This window comes from Leuresthes tenuis, unplaced genomic scaffold (assembly GCF_036924035.1).
Source record: "Leuresthes tenuis unplaced genomic scaffold, fLeuTen1.0.hap1 SCAF_14, whole genome shotgun sequence".
NCBI classification, from domain to species: domain Eukaryota; kingdom Metazoa; phylum Chordata; class Actinopteri; order Atheriniformes; family Atherinopsidae; genus Leuresthes; species Leuresthes tenuis.
Window position 1 is genome coordinate 12,344,304 of NW_027325368.1, and position 16,281 is coordinate 12,360,584.

General features: G+C 37.5%; 1 protein-coding gene across 1 annotated transcript in view; it reads right to left on the bottom strand.

Moving 5' to 3' along the window:
* Positions 1-16,281, bottom strand: part of asic1c (acid-sensing (proton-gated) ion channel 1c) — an 89,142-nt gene that overhangs the window by 70,549 nt on the left and 2,312 nt on the right. The window lies entirely within an intron of this gene.

The following is a 16,281-nucleotide window of genomic DNA, read 5'->3' on the forward strand; positions in this document are numbered from 1 at the left end:
ACACAAACCCAACTAACATCTCAACATTTTCTGAACCTGTAAAAATGGTAACAAGCCAAGCTGTTTCACCCCATAGGCAGGAACAAATGTGATGACTCCATAGCTGATAATGCACATGATTTGTCCAGAGCAGCAAACTATGCCAAGCTGAAAATCAAGACAATTTAGTTTCTCATAAGAGGAAAGGCATAGGTGAGAAATAAACTTTTTCAACAATGCCTGATTGGCTGATATAGAGTGTTACATTTAAAGATTCAATTTTTTTTAAATCTATACACTCTGTTTCTCATTGTCCAACTTTATTGTCAATTAAAAATAATTGCCATTACCACAAGGGATTTTATAATTAAATTTGCGATTCATATTTCTTGTCAGCTGATGGTAGTGATACAATTTTAATCACATGAAGAAGATGAACTCGCCTCTCACTCAATGTATTTACAAATCATTAGCATACACTCAGCCAACAATATTACATGCCAGCTAAGTACATATTTAATGCTGCACCAATGATGATGTGTGACATCTACCCTCCTTGGTGGAAAACAACATGGCAAGGTTGTAACTTCATACCAGCTTTTAATTTAACTTCTGAGACACCGATCATAGTGAACAACATTTAGACAACAGGAACCTGGGCCCATCTACACACTGAATGGCAGATTACAGCCAGAGAGAGAGCATGGTTGTGATTAACATTTTCAACTGCATAATTATGAGTAGTGAATCACAATTAAGAACAAAGTTGTTTCATTTTGTAAACTGCAGAAATTCCTTCAATATTTTATTGAGATACAATTCAATCTAAAAGTGAAAGAGCTCTGAATCACCATCTGTATAGAACAAAGGTTGAAAGTCACCACTTTGACCTTATATATATTTCAAATTCATTATGCTGAAAGAAAACACCTACAAATATGCTATCATCTAGATCTATAGAGCCCATACTGTATACAGATTGCTGGGATAAGTGCTAATATGAGTAAGCCTGTGATCCTGCCCTGGGTGATGATGATATCCACAAAAAAACAAAAAACCTTGGTTGAAAAAAGCCTCTGGCAAGATCCAAGAAGCAGTGTGATTCATGTTTTGATTTGTCTAATAAAACGGAGGCACACACATGTAGTCCGTTATGTACCAACTGTAAGCAAAGGTGTTGCTGTGGAAGTGTAATAAAAACACAATAGCCATGAATCACTGATCATTCATTTGCAGCGCTTCCAATAAATTCACAACGGTGGCCGTTATTCCTCCTCAGCTTGGGGCGAACTAAAGAGGTTGACGCTCTTGTCATTTGCCTCTGTGAAATCAGCACCACCTCTCAGTGAAGAGTTTGAGACAGCACTCAGCAACAGGGCAGATAATAAAGCATGGACAAGGCTATCCGCTTTAATTTATATGCAGGCAGAGAGCAAGCTGCCGCGGGTGTGTTTGGCCTGACTAAGCAGAGTGAGCGAGACATTGACTTGTCTGCAGAGTCTTCCCACGATCCACTGAAGAGAAATACATCTCAAACAGCATTACAGACTCTAATGTGTATATGCACCAAAGGTATTATCATGATCCGAACCAGTCCAGTTTCCATATGGCATCAGTGTGCAAGCAGCAAAACAGGGATGAAAGAAGTTTGACATTGGCTGTATTATCAGGAGAGTACATCTGGGAAACATACAGACTTAAACTGGTCGTCAGGGAGTGCATCTACCACACCAGCAGTTTCTTAATAATAATCACTGTTTTAGGTACTGAGAGTTAAGTGTCTTCAAAAATAACTGTCCCCTTGTGGCTCTCATACAGACAGACTTTATCGGCAGATTTGAGAGACTGAGGAAGATGGAGATGAAAGAAAGAAAATAACAGATCAGCAGAGCTTTTCTAGGCTAATAAACCATAGACTCACTGCTATTTTATCAACATGCAAATTGGTATATTAATTTAGTAAACACTGAAGTAAGATTCATCACATAATTACTAATATAATTGCTCTTTTATAAGAGAAATTTTGTAAACAGAGCTTTTTAAACCACACACATTTACTACCAAAGAGCTGAGGAGAGTCAACTGAAGCTAATATTGACATACCACCTAAAGACCAATCAGAAGACATTGATATCCCAAGTCATATATCAAAATACCTTTGATAGGAATATAAGTATCATAGTCAAATAATTCAATATTTTCTGATCAAAACAGTCTAAGTCATGGATTCCATTGTATTGATTAACGTGTGAATCAGCAGCGGCACATGTTTGCTAATCTGAAGAAACGTAGGCAAAGACAGGAGACAGGAAGGTACGAACTGTGCTGTGGAGCAGAGACACTTTGAGATAAGCACAGTTACAGAAAATGCTAACTAGATGAGTCACCACTCCTCCTCACACATATCAGAACAACACTATTCAGGTAAGGTCATTGCAATTACAGATAACAACACATTGCCAGGATTCAGCGCAGTGCTAACTCTGGGATTTTGTTTCAGTATCTTTTGTATGTTTGCAGTTCTGTCAATTTGTCCTTTCCATAACCCCTGCAACTCCCATGGTTGGAGACTTGATCTTCATTTATAAAGCCATTGTTGAAACCACAGCAAATCTAAAGTGTAGCACTCTGTTACAGACATCGTCTATTTCAGGTCACTTTCTTGATTATTAGCAGAAGCTGAGAGAGTTTCACAACACCTAGTGTGCATTTCTGGGTGTGCTATGTAACAACACAATGCCAACCTTTGGCTGCCCTCCATTATAAACTGCAGGTAGCATGAAGGCTTCCAGTCAAACCTGAAAATAAATAAAAGCCAGGGTAATTCTGAATTCAGCCATTATGAAGTCAGACTGAGTCATGTTAGGATACCCATGACAGTCAATTTAGCTCTTCTAAAGGGTTGACCCCCTGAATATACACTTAGCATTTCAATGTCCACGAAGAAATAATCCAGCACCTTAACAAAACAAAACAAGTTAAGGTGTTTATTTCCCAAAAATCTATTTTTGGTGACAAGCACGTCCCACGTGAGACAATTATTTTATATCCTCCAGTTCCACAGCCATAATGAGTCTGAGGAGACTGCTAAACAGGAACTTGCTACTGTTCTGATTCTGTAGATGAATCACCAAACAAGGGAAACTTTTTTATTAGAACTGTCAGTATTATTATATTAAAAGCAAAATGTAAAAATAGCAACCTCTAATGTCTGTTTCAGGAGCTGTGTTTTCCTGTCATATAAAATTTGAATAACTGAGAATCAAAATGCAACTCATTTACAATTGGTCAAACATAACCACATAGCCACAAGTTGTACATTACACAAGATAAAGAAGAGGCACATATGCAGAAGAGCTGCACAGAATTCCATCAAGCAATCAGCTGGATTTTTTTCAACTACACAGACACTATGCTAGTTTCTGGTTGTTCATCAACTGGACATTTAAAGCTGAGGTAGGTTTAAGGGACAGGAAGACATTGAAAATGTTGGGTTCTAGTCTGGTAATTGCGCTGAATGTAGTAATGCAATTAAGGATAACAGCACAGAAAATAAGCATGCCTCATAAATGACTGCCATGGAAACCGACTGGCCCAGGGTAGCAAAGTGCTTGATTGTGTTCAGTCGACACTGAGATGAGAAAAGCATTAATCATAAGTCAGTGCATCAAGTTTTGATTCATTTAAATAGCTAATTATCAGATATTTGAAGTCTAACAAAGCTGGTTTACCTATGCTTGAATCGAATGAGAAAAAAACAGAAATATTGGTTTTTCATACATGTGGGTGGATCGGAACTGCTGATAGCATTAGTCATTTGAGGTACAAAAAGCGAAACATGGACTTAATTGGTATTGATTTCTCTACTCATTTTTGGCTGGCATATGTCAAGAAAATTTACCATACAACTGAGTGTTTGCACATTAGCAGTCTTACATAATAAAAAGTAAATCTGAGATATGAAATTGCTTCTTACAGTGGACTTCAGCAGAAACAATGGTGTATATATAGGATGAAGGGGAGAATCACTTAACTTGTCTAATGAGGCCTTGGCTGGGCCCAGAAAAGGAAGTCAAAACTAGTTATGATTAAAAGATTGTTCAAAGAGCAGTCACTGTACTCCCCTGTCAATGTAACAATGTTCCCTTTGGCTACATCCTTTGAAATATTTGACTTGCCAGGATAGACACACACACACACACACACACACACACAAAGAAACATATAAAAAAAAGTAGGAAAGCTTTGCTGGATAATGACAGAATAAGTTTTAGACAATGGTCACATCTGGTTGAATAATTCAGTCTACATGCTTCAACTCTTTATTTTTAAAGAATTTTATTGGGGAATTAATCAATTTATCAATATTGTGACTTATGCAACTCTTACCAAATATTTCTAAGTCCTTTATGACACTAAAAAAATATCTTTGTGGTATAAAATGCTTAAGGGAAAAGACAAGCATTCTGAATAGAAGTATTGAATTTTGTTTTGAATATTTTCTTACAATTTGTGGCCCAAAACAGTTAATTCATTTACCAGGAAAATAATGAGTGCCTGAAAGTACATTTTACTTTCAGCCAAAGATTGCATATAAATTAATGTAGTCAGCATGATGTCTATGAGCTGTTTGAGACTTGACAATCTAAAACCTTGAGTAGCTTTGTGTTATTCAGATCTACAAGAAAAAAAAAATATTTGAAATAAGGTGGACATAAAGATTTTTTGTTGGAACCTCGTTGGACAAAGTATGTTTGAGACTTAATATTAGAGATGTATGCAGAAGGGCTTCAGTGCAATGTCATCACAGAGGTGAGTGTGCAACTAGGGGGCAGAGAGCAGTGCTCAATCTGGTTTGCTTGGTAGAGCTTAAACAGACATGACAAGGCAGTTAACTTTGCCGATTGCCAAAAAGAATTGATGGAAATTGGCAAAACAAATTCCAAGGAGATCACAGCCCTTTGCCAAGAGCAGAAGAAGATTGCAGTGCCTGGTCAGTAAAAGCCCCAAAGACTCTCCAGTGCTCACTTTGTGTCCCACAATGAAATACTTTGATCTCATAAAATTTGCAGCATCTCTGAAAACTGCACAGATAATATGTGTCAGGAGCGTGGTGTGGAAGGGAGGACCCAGATGCAGAACTTTCAAGCAACACTTAGATTTAGTACAAAAACAAAGGGCAAGAACAAAAAGCGTGACTGAGCCGGATATCAATAAACGCTAAACTGTGAATAACAGACGATGAGTATGAAACTATAAGGCAAAACCTGACCTGACAAAACGTGAGCAAGAACCATGGAAAGTGAGGTGAGGATTCTGCATTGAAACTGGGGGAATCTGGAAACTAAATACTAAGGGGAGGTGATTGGTGATGGAGTGCAGCTGTGAACAAAAACAGGTGACTTGAGTGAAACTAACGTGATAGGGGAAAAAACATGACCAGAAATTAACCTAAAACCTGAAAGCAAGAAAAAACAAAACTCAAAATGAGACAATATGTTGATTTGAGAATACAAATATATAAGATTTGTGAAAATACTTCATGACATTTTCAGTGAAGTACTCTTCAACATGTGGCCTTAAACATGTGACTGCAAGCTCAGTCTGGGACAGTAGCTGTAACTGATTGCACCCTTAGCTTGTAGTGCGCCATTTAGAATAATAAATCCTCCATCATGGACTGCCAAAACTTTCACTATACTATATATAACGACAATAAAGGAATCTCGAATTAAATATGCTGACAAATTGTGAGATCACAACACTGTTCGTGACGATAAGTGGTTTATATTGTCTTGTACTGCTGATAACATTTCCCCTAAATGTTACAGATTGTGAAGTATACCTTGTTGTGAAGATGATTATTTATTGAGCCTAGCAAAACTAATGTTGCTATCATGCTGTTGATATGGTCAAATAAGGAGCAGAAACACAACCAGTGTCAAAAAACCATATATGTGAGGTTAAAACATTGCAGCTTAGATTTTAGACACGTCTATATGAAAACTCTGAATAATGAAATAACATTTATGATTGAGTTATTTAAATATCAGGCCAACAAAAATGTACAAACAATTAAATGTATGTTTAACAAAAAGATTATTACAGTCCTCCGATGTTTCCATATCCAGTAATGTTTGTGAACAAGAAACCCGTCGATATCTCCCTAACAAAATTATTCAAACGAAATCTGAATATATTGAGTGCAACTCAATTAAGGGTAGATAGATTTTTTTCAATCATTTTTGGTTTATTGTAATGTAACATGATTTGATGCAGTCCTATACCATTCTTAAATTTTTTTTCATGTAATACATAGATTTAGTTTTTCTAATCTATAATCTATATTTCACTTCTTTAAATGCAGTATTAGTTAGCGACTGTCAATTGAATAATTCATAAAAGTAGTGATTTACAATAATTTTTGGTACTTCATAGCACAGGAAATCAGCTACACAACTGTCTAAGAAATGCAGTCATTTTGGCATTATTTACCACAGCTCCGCTGTATGTACAGTATCATGTCAACAAAGCTGTCAATCTCAACCACACTTATATGGTTGTAAGTCCTTAGCAAAAAATCTGACCAAGGATGCTGTCACTACTGTAGATATGGCTGAGTTGTGGTGGAAAATGTGTTCAATAATATGCTTCGACTGAGATTTGCAAAAAAACCCTCTCTTGAATTAAACCAACCATGATCAAGCCTGTATCACCCCCACATAATCCCAGTTAGCTCGACAGGTGAAAAGAGATGAGAAACTAGACGAGCAGAGAGAGACAAGGACGAACCTTCGAGGTGTATTTATTAGAAGTGTCAAGTTCCCTCTTCTCAAGGTTACCAAGTTCTGCTGAAAACACTTCCAAAGGGGCTTCAATTTGGAGAGTGGCTATTTCACGCATAGTCTTTGGTTTCAGCTGTATATTTTAGAGAGGATCATGCCCTTATTGGATGAATGGGGCTGTATAAAATATAGTCAGACGTAAAGATGCATCAGTGTGCAACATCATAGTTCAGATGTCAGATGGTTGCAAGAAGAGAAACAAGGCTAAGGAATGCTGGAGTAGACTGTTACTCCCACAGCAGAGGTGTGACCTTCTGTCTGGCTGTTGACAGTAAGCTTTCATATCATGCAACAGTGTTATATCTGTGACTGCATCCTGTTCTCCGAACACAGTCTGTATCAGTGCATTGAAGCAAACTAGCAGCAAAGCCTGTTTGTGATGTCTCGCTTTCTGGCCATGGCAGAGAAAGATTGGATCTCCTCAAATACTGTTGTGTTTAAAGGTCACTGATCTACCACATACTACCTAACACATTTTAGCTGACTTACTCAAAAGCGAACGATGGTGCAATATGCTGTAGTAATAAAAATATTTCACATAATAGTGACACCAGAGTGAAATCCTGACAAGAGGAGACAATTCTGGATTTAGCATTCACCATAAATTAACACATTAAAAAAATTAATACAATCGGCCATAGCTGTTCCATGACAAATGAAAGGGACAAATTATGACAGAGCACATTACAGCATATACCAAAAGCTAACTAAGTGCATTTCATGAGGGAAATAGGGAGCCACTGTAAAAACTCAAAGGCACATAGCAATCTCACTAAGATTAATTTCATTAAGAGCAGTAATTCAAGACTCCAAGCTATTTCATATCAAAGCAAAAACAGAACATAATAACAACTTTTTCATTGTAACAACAACATATTCTCTAAACAGTTTTATTCCTGGAAGACCTGTGCAAATGAAAACATGTAGTTTTGCAGAAACAAACTCAGTATATATAGAAATGGCAATTAGACCGTTAGTAATCCAGTCTTGGAGAACATAAACCACAACAGCCTGTGAATGTAAATGAGTAAAGCACTGCAGCCCTATTTATGACACAGGTCACAATCAAGGTAATGACAGCAGTAATGATTTCTAGAACAGTTCTGTCTACGTGATTAGTGGTTTCATGAACTAAAATGTTAGGGACTAAAGGAGATGCCTGTTTTCAACTCTGGGCAAAATTTGGTAGGAATTAATGATCATTCATTATGTGTAGGAAGCAGAATCAATCTATACAGAGACATATTCATTTGTCCTGCCTCATTGTGTTGCTACATGTTAATGGAAAAAAGCACTCATGCAGACACAAGGTGCAAAATGCTCATTGAGCGCATGCAACACCAAACATTTACAAGTTCCTCTATTGAAAGAGCAGCCTCATCTTCTGTCAGATGGTTGTTCTGCACTGGCAAACATGAATATGAACATGAAACAAGATTTACCTTTGCTTGTAGTATAAATGCTGTCCTCTACAGAATGACAAAAGATAGTTGGACCAAGTATTTCATGAAGTGACATGAGGTCACATGGATCACAAATTTAAAACATCCACAATCTTGAGCAAACGGGCTCTTTACCATTTGCAAATATACTGGAGCGACATGTACCTTCAAGAGTTGACCTGACACTGGGATCTTCCTCACTCATCTGAAATACTGAAATTTAAATTTCATTTAGCACTGGTGCTACTATACACCACGTAGTTGTATTGGAAAATACTAAAATCCTAATATATATAGTTTATGTTTATGCATTTGGCAGACGCTGGTCTTGTCAAGTCCTAACAGAAAGGAAGAGTTAAGTAAGAGCCATTTATACCTTAGGTTTTGGTGTTCATAGACAGTGCCTCGATTACGCTAAATCAGGTATATTAAAAAACCATCCCCAATGAAAATCAAGTAGGAAGCCAATATCATGGTAGAGCATTTTCCTGATTTTTATGTAACAAATTTAAGAAAACAATCCAGTTTTCCAACTTTTGGGTTTCTCAGAGTTGGTGATTGGTAGAACGATTTCTCAAACATAAGCAATTAGCAATATAATATTTGTTATCTGCTTCCATAGTCATAGTCAGGTAAAAAAAGTGGTTTATATGATATGTTGCCTGAACACGTCAGAAACCAATCGTTTAAAACTGACCCATACACAAACAAAGGTGAAATGAATAACTGGCCTTTGCAGAAAAATCTATATTGACGGAGGTAATGGTGCACACTAATGTAATGGTGATTCTCCAGGGGGATATTTATTACCCTACTTACCAATGGACATGTGGTAAGCAAGGTTTCTTTGTGTCAAGATCCATTTTTTTCTGAATACAGTCTTGAATTGTCCTGTTTAATGCAATTTTGTAACAAATGAAAATGTTGCCTTGAGACAGAAGTTCAAAGTCAGTAGTCTACACTGGGATTTCTACAGTGCAAAGTTCTTACAGAGCAGACGTTTGAAATGTGGTGCTGGAGGTGATCAAGGCTCTGACCTCTTAACACCTGCCACAACAAAGCAGTATAAATAAATGCAAAGGCCATGGCTATATGATATTTACTCTAATTGTATTACTTTCGACTGATGATTAAAGAATAATAAGCTTGTTTTCATGTTAACACATTTTTTCTCTATTTAACCAAACACTTTGACTGATAGAAGACAGTATATGGTAATATAACAGTAATAATAAGTATAACAGTAATAATAAGGAAAATAGCAGAAAAAGCAGACTTGTAATTCAGTTGTAGAGGAAGTTGGCTGTAAGGTGCACTGGTATCTGGGGATTTTGACTTTGACAAAAAGCACTTTTAGGTGGAGATCATGCGCACTGATGATACCCCAACTGGAATGCAAACAAGAAAAGCCATTTTATATTAAGAGAATCAACAAAAACTGGCTGAACAGTTCAAACCTGCCAATTAACACAATTAAATAATTACCATCAGATGGGGTAACAATCAGGCCAGTTTGTGTTTAGCCTTAGCATAGACCATTGATGCTACACCAATATTTCTTGGATTTCAGTAATCCTTCCCCAGATCAACAGTGTTTTGGACTGCAGGCCTGGTGTCCACAGCAAGAGATCATTTCTATTCTGTACCACAGTCTATCAGTGTCTTCTACAATGATTTACTTTAGGCAGCCTTAAAGACAATAAGACATTAAATGACATTAAATGAAAAACTGAAATCACTGTTAAAAATATATTTATCACTCCCAAAGTCAAATTCCAATATTTCAGATTGTTTTTCATCATTATTGTAATTATTAAAGTATATTATTTTACCAATTAGAAGAAGTCATTGTGTTTGTCCATTACTACCGCAAGGAAGGCAAGGCAAGTTTATTTGTAGAACACAATTCGTACACAAGGCAATTCAAAGTGCTTCACAGCTACATAAAATCACAGAAAGGCAAATAAAATCATTCCATAAAATATAAAAATAATCCCTAATTATTCAAATTAAAAGCGAAGATAAAACACTCACTTGTCAGTATGTACAGCTAAAGAGAACAGTTTTCAGCCTGGATTTAAACATTGTCAGAGTTGAGGCCTGTCTCACATCTTCTGGAAGATTCTGACAGTTGATCATTCTTCTAGATTTTAGGAGAGTAAAACTGAAACGCAACCTCACCTTGTTTAGTCCTGACCAGCAGGAGACCCCTCCCTGAGGTTCTCAGAGGCCGAGTTGGGTCATATGGCTCTAACATGTCAGAGATGTACTTTAGCACTAGACCATGAAGAGACTTGTACACAAGCAGAGCTTCTATTCTCTGAGCGACAGGAAGCCAGTGCAGAGACCTAAGCACTGGCCTAATATGGTCGTATTTCCTGGTTCTAGTCAGGACTCGAGCAGCATCATTCTGGATGTACTGCAGCTGCCTCACAGCTCGTTTAGAGAACCCAGTGAGCAGACCGTTACAGTAGTCTAACCTGCTGGAGACAAACGCATGGATTAGTCTTTCTAAGTCTGGTTTAGACATTATTCCTTTGATTCTGGTCTTTGACAGTGCAAACTTTGTTGTTTCATCACTTTGTTTAGTAGAAGATGGGCAGTACTGTCAATTATGTTCATGGACTTTCTTCTTTGCACAAGCAGCTCCAGGGTCTCCAGACCAGTCCTTTTCATGAATCAGTGGCTTCAATGTGCCAGGGCTATTTAACGGAAATGACAGCAACACCTGTTACCAGAACTAATTCTGCAAATTGCAATTACAAAATTGCACCTTTAAATAGGTGGAGCTGTTGGTTTACGTCTACATCCCAAAAATACTTAATGAGAAAGAAGAAAATCATAATAATCATCATAATTTATATCTATTTTTTATAGTACTCTGCTGCTGCAAGAGCGATGTAAAACTTTTCAAGAGTGAGTCAAGCTTGGGTCACAGAGGTCCATTGATGGTTATTCACCTGCAGTCAGAGCTATAATGGTGTCTCTGTGGGTGGTCATACTGCCCGATTGATTTTTGTAGTTGTGTATGTGCACGACTGGCCTGTTATTCTTGTTTTATAACTTTCCATTAAGCTTACAAGGTTTGTGCCTTTTAATGATCAAATTCATCCTCAAGACAGTGCCTGGGAGCAGACTCCACCTTGAAGGCTAAGCTTATGGTACAAAAGCACAATATTGGCAGTCAACACCGTATACTACAAGAAAAATAACATGACTGGCTGCAGCTTTGCTCAAGAAGATGGACATAGATGATTTATATGGTTATTTTTAGATTGGTAAACAGTAAATCCCCCTGCTCAGTGGTGCGTATACTGTATGCCTCATACCTGCATATACGCATTACCAAACTGCCTGTGGTAATTTTCAAGAGAAACTAAGAAACTACTCTACTGTGAACTCTTAAGTTACATCCTCCAATGTAGGGATTGCAAAGCATCACACATTTACTTCCAGATCTGGTTTGGTACTTGCAAATGATCTCACTGCAGATAAAGAAAAGAAAAAAAAACTGCCAGTCTGTGACCACTCTTCTTTTTCTCATAAATACTGAAATTTGACAACAACTCATACATCCCTCTTTCTGCATCTTTCTCACTCCCTCCTATAATTTACAAAAAACAAGCAACACAGGTGATGTTTTAATGTAAAAGTGCAGTCACGTGGGTCTGGTGGCAAAATAGATGATTCTGAAGAGAGAACAGTGGAACGGCTGAAGCTCTAAATAATGTCCCAGTGGTGACACAGCTCTTCTCGGACCACAGATACCAGTGTCTCTGTCTGCATCAGCATCATTTTCAGGAAGATGTGCTCACACTGTTGCATGTAAATCCTGTTCACTTAGACTTCATTGCTATAAATCTGTCCTCACATAAGCTGATGGGTAACTTGTTTAGCAAAATACATCTATTTGCTGGTGATATATTTCTTGAGCGACTATGTTTTACAGTCTGTGTTAAATTACTTGTGATAAATTACTTGTGTTGATGTTTGGCCATAAAAGTAATTACTTTTAACATGTTTGCTTGCCTTTTAAGAAACCAGAACATTACACTGATTCAAAGATTCCCCTGACCCTTTGCATATTTCAAATCCCGTCAAACTCTCTTATAAAGGACAAGATACTTGATACTTGATTTAGTAAGTAATAATAAAATATCAGCCAGTGGCTCATCTCAGTCTGGATTTTTTTAATATTCATTTACTTTTGCTTGAATAAAATCTAATGGGTTTTAAGACACGATTTCAAGACTACTTGCTATGGCTAGCTGAAATCTGAGGATAGCTTTATCAGTCCACAGGCCCACTGAACAGAAAAGCAAGTTCACACAGTGGTTTGCTTGGAATGTTGGATATTTTACCACTTTAAATTCTGGTTCTTTGGAAGCAGCTTTGTGTTGTAACTGGCTCACCGTACATTAGCCTTCATGTAGCAGTGTCTGCTGCTGTGCCCCTGACTGTAGACTTACCCCTGTGTCTGCCTTTGTGTACAGTCCTCTGCAGTCACCAGATCTAAGTCAAGTATGAAACTTGTGGGAGATTTTGAACCAATGTGTTAACTGACATAGATCTCCACCATCATCGCCAAACAACACATCAAAGACTGGTGTTACATCTCCACGTAAATTAATAAAGTCAATTATTTACAAAAAAAATGAAGATTTAAGCTTGCAATTTTTTTTTCCTTTTGCATGTTTCAAGGAGCTGAAAAGTTAAAGATGTTCTTGGATCATTTTCAAGTTTTCCAGAACACCTTTATGTTTAGAGGGGCCATTTTAAACAAAGCCTTAGGTCATAATTGGACCTGGCTAAAGTGTCTTCTGATTGGTCGAAGGTTTGTCATGGGGGAGAGGCAGAGGATGACTTGCACCTCAACATACACCCTCTAAAGTTGCCAACAAGGAAGTTACAAGAACACATAAACAAGAAAAAACTTTGAGAAATAATGTTCAATTGTCTAGTGTACAAATTTATGAGCAGAAAGACCCATCAGCCACCTTAGCTGTCTTTCACTCATTGTAACTCTGTTTGTACAATAATCTCTTCATATGCTTAATGCCAGCCCAATACAGACATTTGAGACATTGAAAAGGTTCACTCATTGCTTGTGGTTCAGACTTGTGCCCTTTTAGTGTTTGAACAACTTCGGCTTTTACCTTTAGTCTCCCATCAAAGCCAGCATATTGGGTCTTGTTAATAAAATTGTACTCCGCAAAGCGTAGTGACCAAATCGACTTTTATCGAGTGTGTTGCTGGCCAGGAAAAACAAACCACATCTTCTAATTCCAGATTGCAGGGTATTTGGGGAAGCCACAGAAGATCAACTTGTCCTCACAACGAAAAACACATTTTCTTGGAGACAAAACAAAGTATTGCACTCTGAGAAGTGCTAGCGCTCACTCTTTCCTTGCAGCGTGATAACTTCTTATAAGCTTTTAAAATGCTCACGGTGAATAAAGTGCACGCTCTAGCTCCGATAGGCATGCACTGCCTAGAGAATTTCACCATTAAAGAAATTCCCAACTTTTATTCACTGCGACATGCAAGTGAAAAAAATTGTCTCATGAGAGAGAGTTTCAGACTACTAGATATAACGGGTTTCTTCTGCATAAAAATACTAATACTAATACATTTTTTAGCTTTGGGTGCCTTTTGGGGCCATAATACATCATTTCACACTGAAGACAAGCCAGAAAATATGGAAAAGCTTGTCATAGAACCTTTAAAGCAAAATAAATAGCCTCTAAATGTTAAAGAGCGCTGCCTGAAAACTGTTTTCATCCGTGAATAGATCTACAAGTCACACTGTGTCAGTCTCAGCTGTAACTATGTTTTATCCCTTGGCACCCTACTGTCATCTATATAAGATGAAAGATGACTTTCATCTTAAAGACTGAGCTTCAGCAAAATGTGATAATGAATACTGATTTTACACTCTACAAAAATGAGCAGACATGTCGCCAAGAGGGACTCGTCATGACCTGTCGAGGCTTAAGAAGGAAGCTCCATCCACACCATCTGATTACGATAATCAACCTTATGATCATACACTGCAATCTATCATCAACTGAGGTGCAATTTACAGAGTCTTAGATATAGATCTTCAGGAGTCACGGCAAGTCAATAAATACCTAGTGGCATAGGTTTCTTTCTTAAAAAAAAAAAACATCTATGCGCATTGTTATTAATTTAACTTGAGGCAGATTTTTAAATCAAACAGATTGTGTTGATTGTGTTTTGTCTTTCGCTATGAATGGAATTCCTGCATAAGAATCAAGGTTGGAGAATATACTAATTTGGAGAGAATAACTGAAAGTGGTAAGAACCACATGTCCTGGGCCTAAGGGCATGATTTTTGTTCCTCAGAATTTGTTCTCATGACATTGCCACGACATGTTTATAGTAATTCTGAATGGAAATTGTCTAAAATTATGGCAAATAATCCAATAGAGGGGAACATTGTTTTATGTAATAGGTAGGTTTACATGCAACAAACAAGCAAATGTTGGAAACACAATCTTTTGTTGAGGACATTTACAACAGTTCAGTCAAAAAAAAATAAAATAAAAATCACCAAAACAAGCATAACTCATTGGATGGTTGACATATTCATCAACCAAAAATTAACTATTTGGGTTGTGTAGGTTGCAGTGAGGTTTATATGGGATGGTCGCCTTCAAACAGCTGATGTGTACATGGTAGGAAGAACTCTGCTGACACAGTCTTGGTCGAACATAGAAGTATTTTATTTAATTTACTTTTGCTTTTGCATCTTACACGCAAATAAAATGAGGCACTAGTAATTTCACTGACTCATTCATCTCAATCTTTCATTATAGCATTAGGTAACACAAAAATTGGAAAACATAAAACTGTCGTATTATGTTAAAAACTTTTAGAGCAAAACAAAATGAAAGAAAGGGTTCAAACTGCATGGTCATGTGGTAATTAGCAGTGTTGACTTACTGCAAGAAGGTTCCTGGCTAGGACCTTTCTGTATGTGGTTTGCATGTTCTATCCATGAATGCATGAGTTCTCTCTGGGTACTCCCGCTTCCTCCCACAGTCCAAAAAGATGCACGTTAGCTTAATTGACAATTAGTAATTGACCAAAGAAGCAAGTGTACATGGTTGTTTGTCTCGTTTGTCTTTGTGTTGGCCATGCAACGGTCCAGTGTAGCCTGCCTCTTCCTAATGACAGCTGGGATAGGCTCCCCGGCCCCCCACAACCCATGAAAAATGGGTGGCCCTGTATACACACCTCATTTATGTGGCACTTTCACAACCATATTTAACAGTTATCGTATGACATGGCTGCAGTACTTGTGTGTTCATGTCTTTAAAGATGCATTATTTCACATCACCCCGATCACTACTTTGACTAACAGTCCTTTACTTTTAAGTTGGTAAGTCCTGATGCAACATATAAACATATATACATGTACGCCTCAGAGTCAGTCCTCAGAGTTTAATAGACCAAGTTTGTGCATCTACAAATTCCTTTTTAGTTATCTATCATCATGAATGGCTTTTGTACTCTGTTAGTATATCTTCATATCAAAGGATTTACTAATAACATGCATCGATCAGCAACATCATTTGAACCATGCAAAGGTTAAGTGAAGAACATTGATCATCTCATTAGAGTGAAATTTTCTGCTGGGAAATGTTCTGCATTTAATTGGATGTCACTTTGACATATTCCGCCTGCCTAAACCGTTGCAGATAGACTCCTGATGGAGGCTGCCTCACCTCAACAGGACAATGCGCCCCGCCACAATGCCGAGCCCTCTCAGGAACAACTTGAGGAACACAACAAAGACCTCAAAGCATTAACACAGCCCCAAAAATCTCCTAATCCTAATCTGATCGAGTATCCAGAGAATGTGAATCTCAGTCCAGTGAGATCCTACCTTGTAGCTCACAATATCCAAGTTTGAATTGCAAGTGAGGACTTCAAACATTAGACATGTGCAGCTGATTTTTTGGCTGTGACTTTCGTGAACCTCAACCATA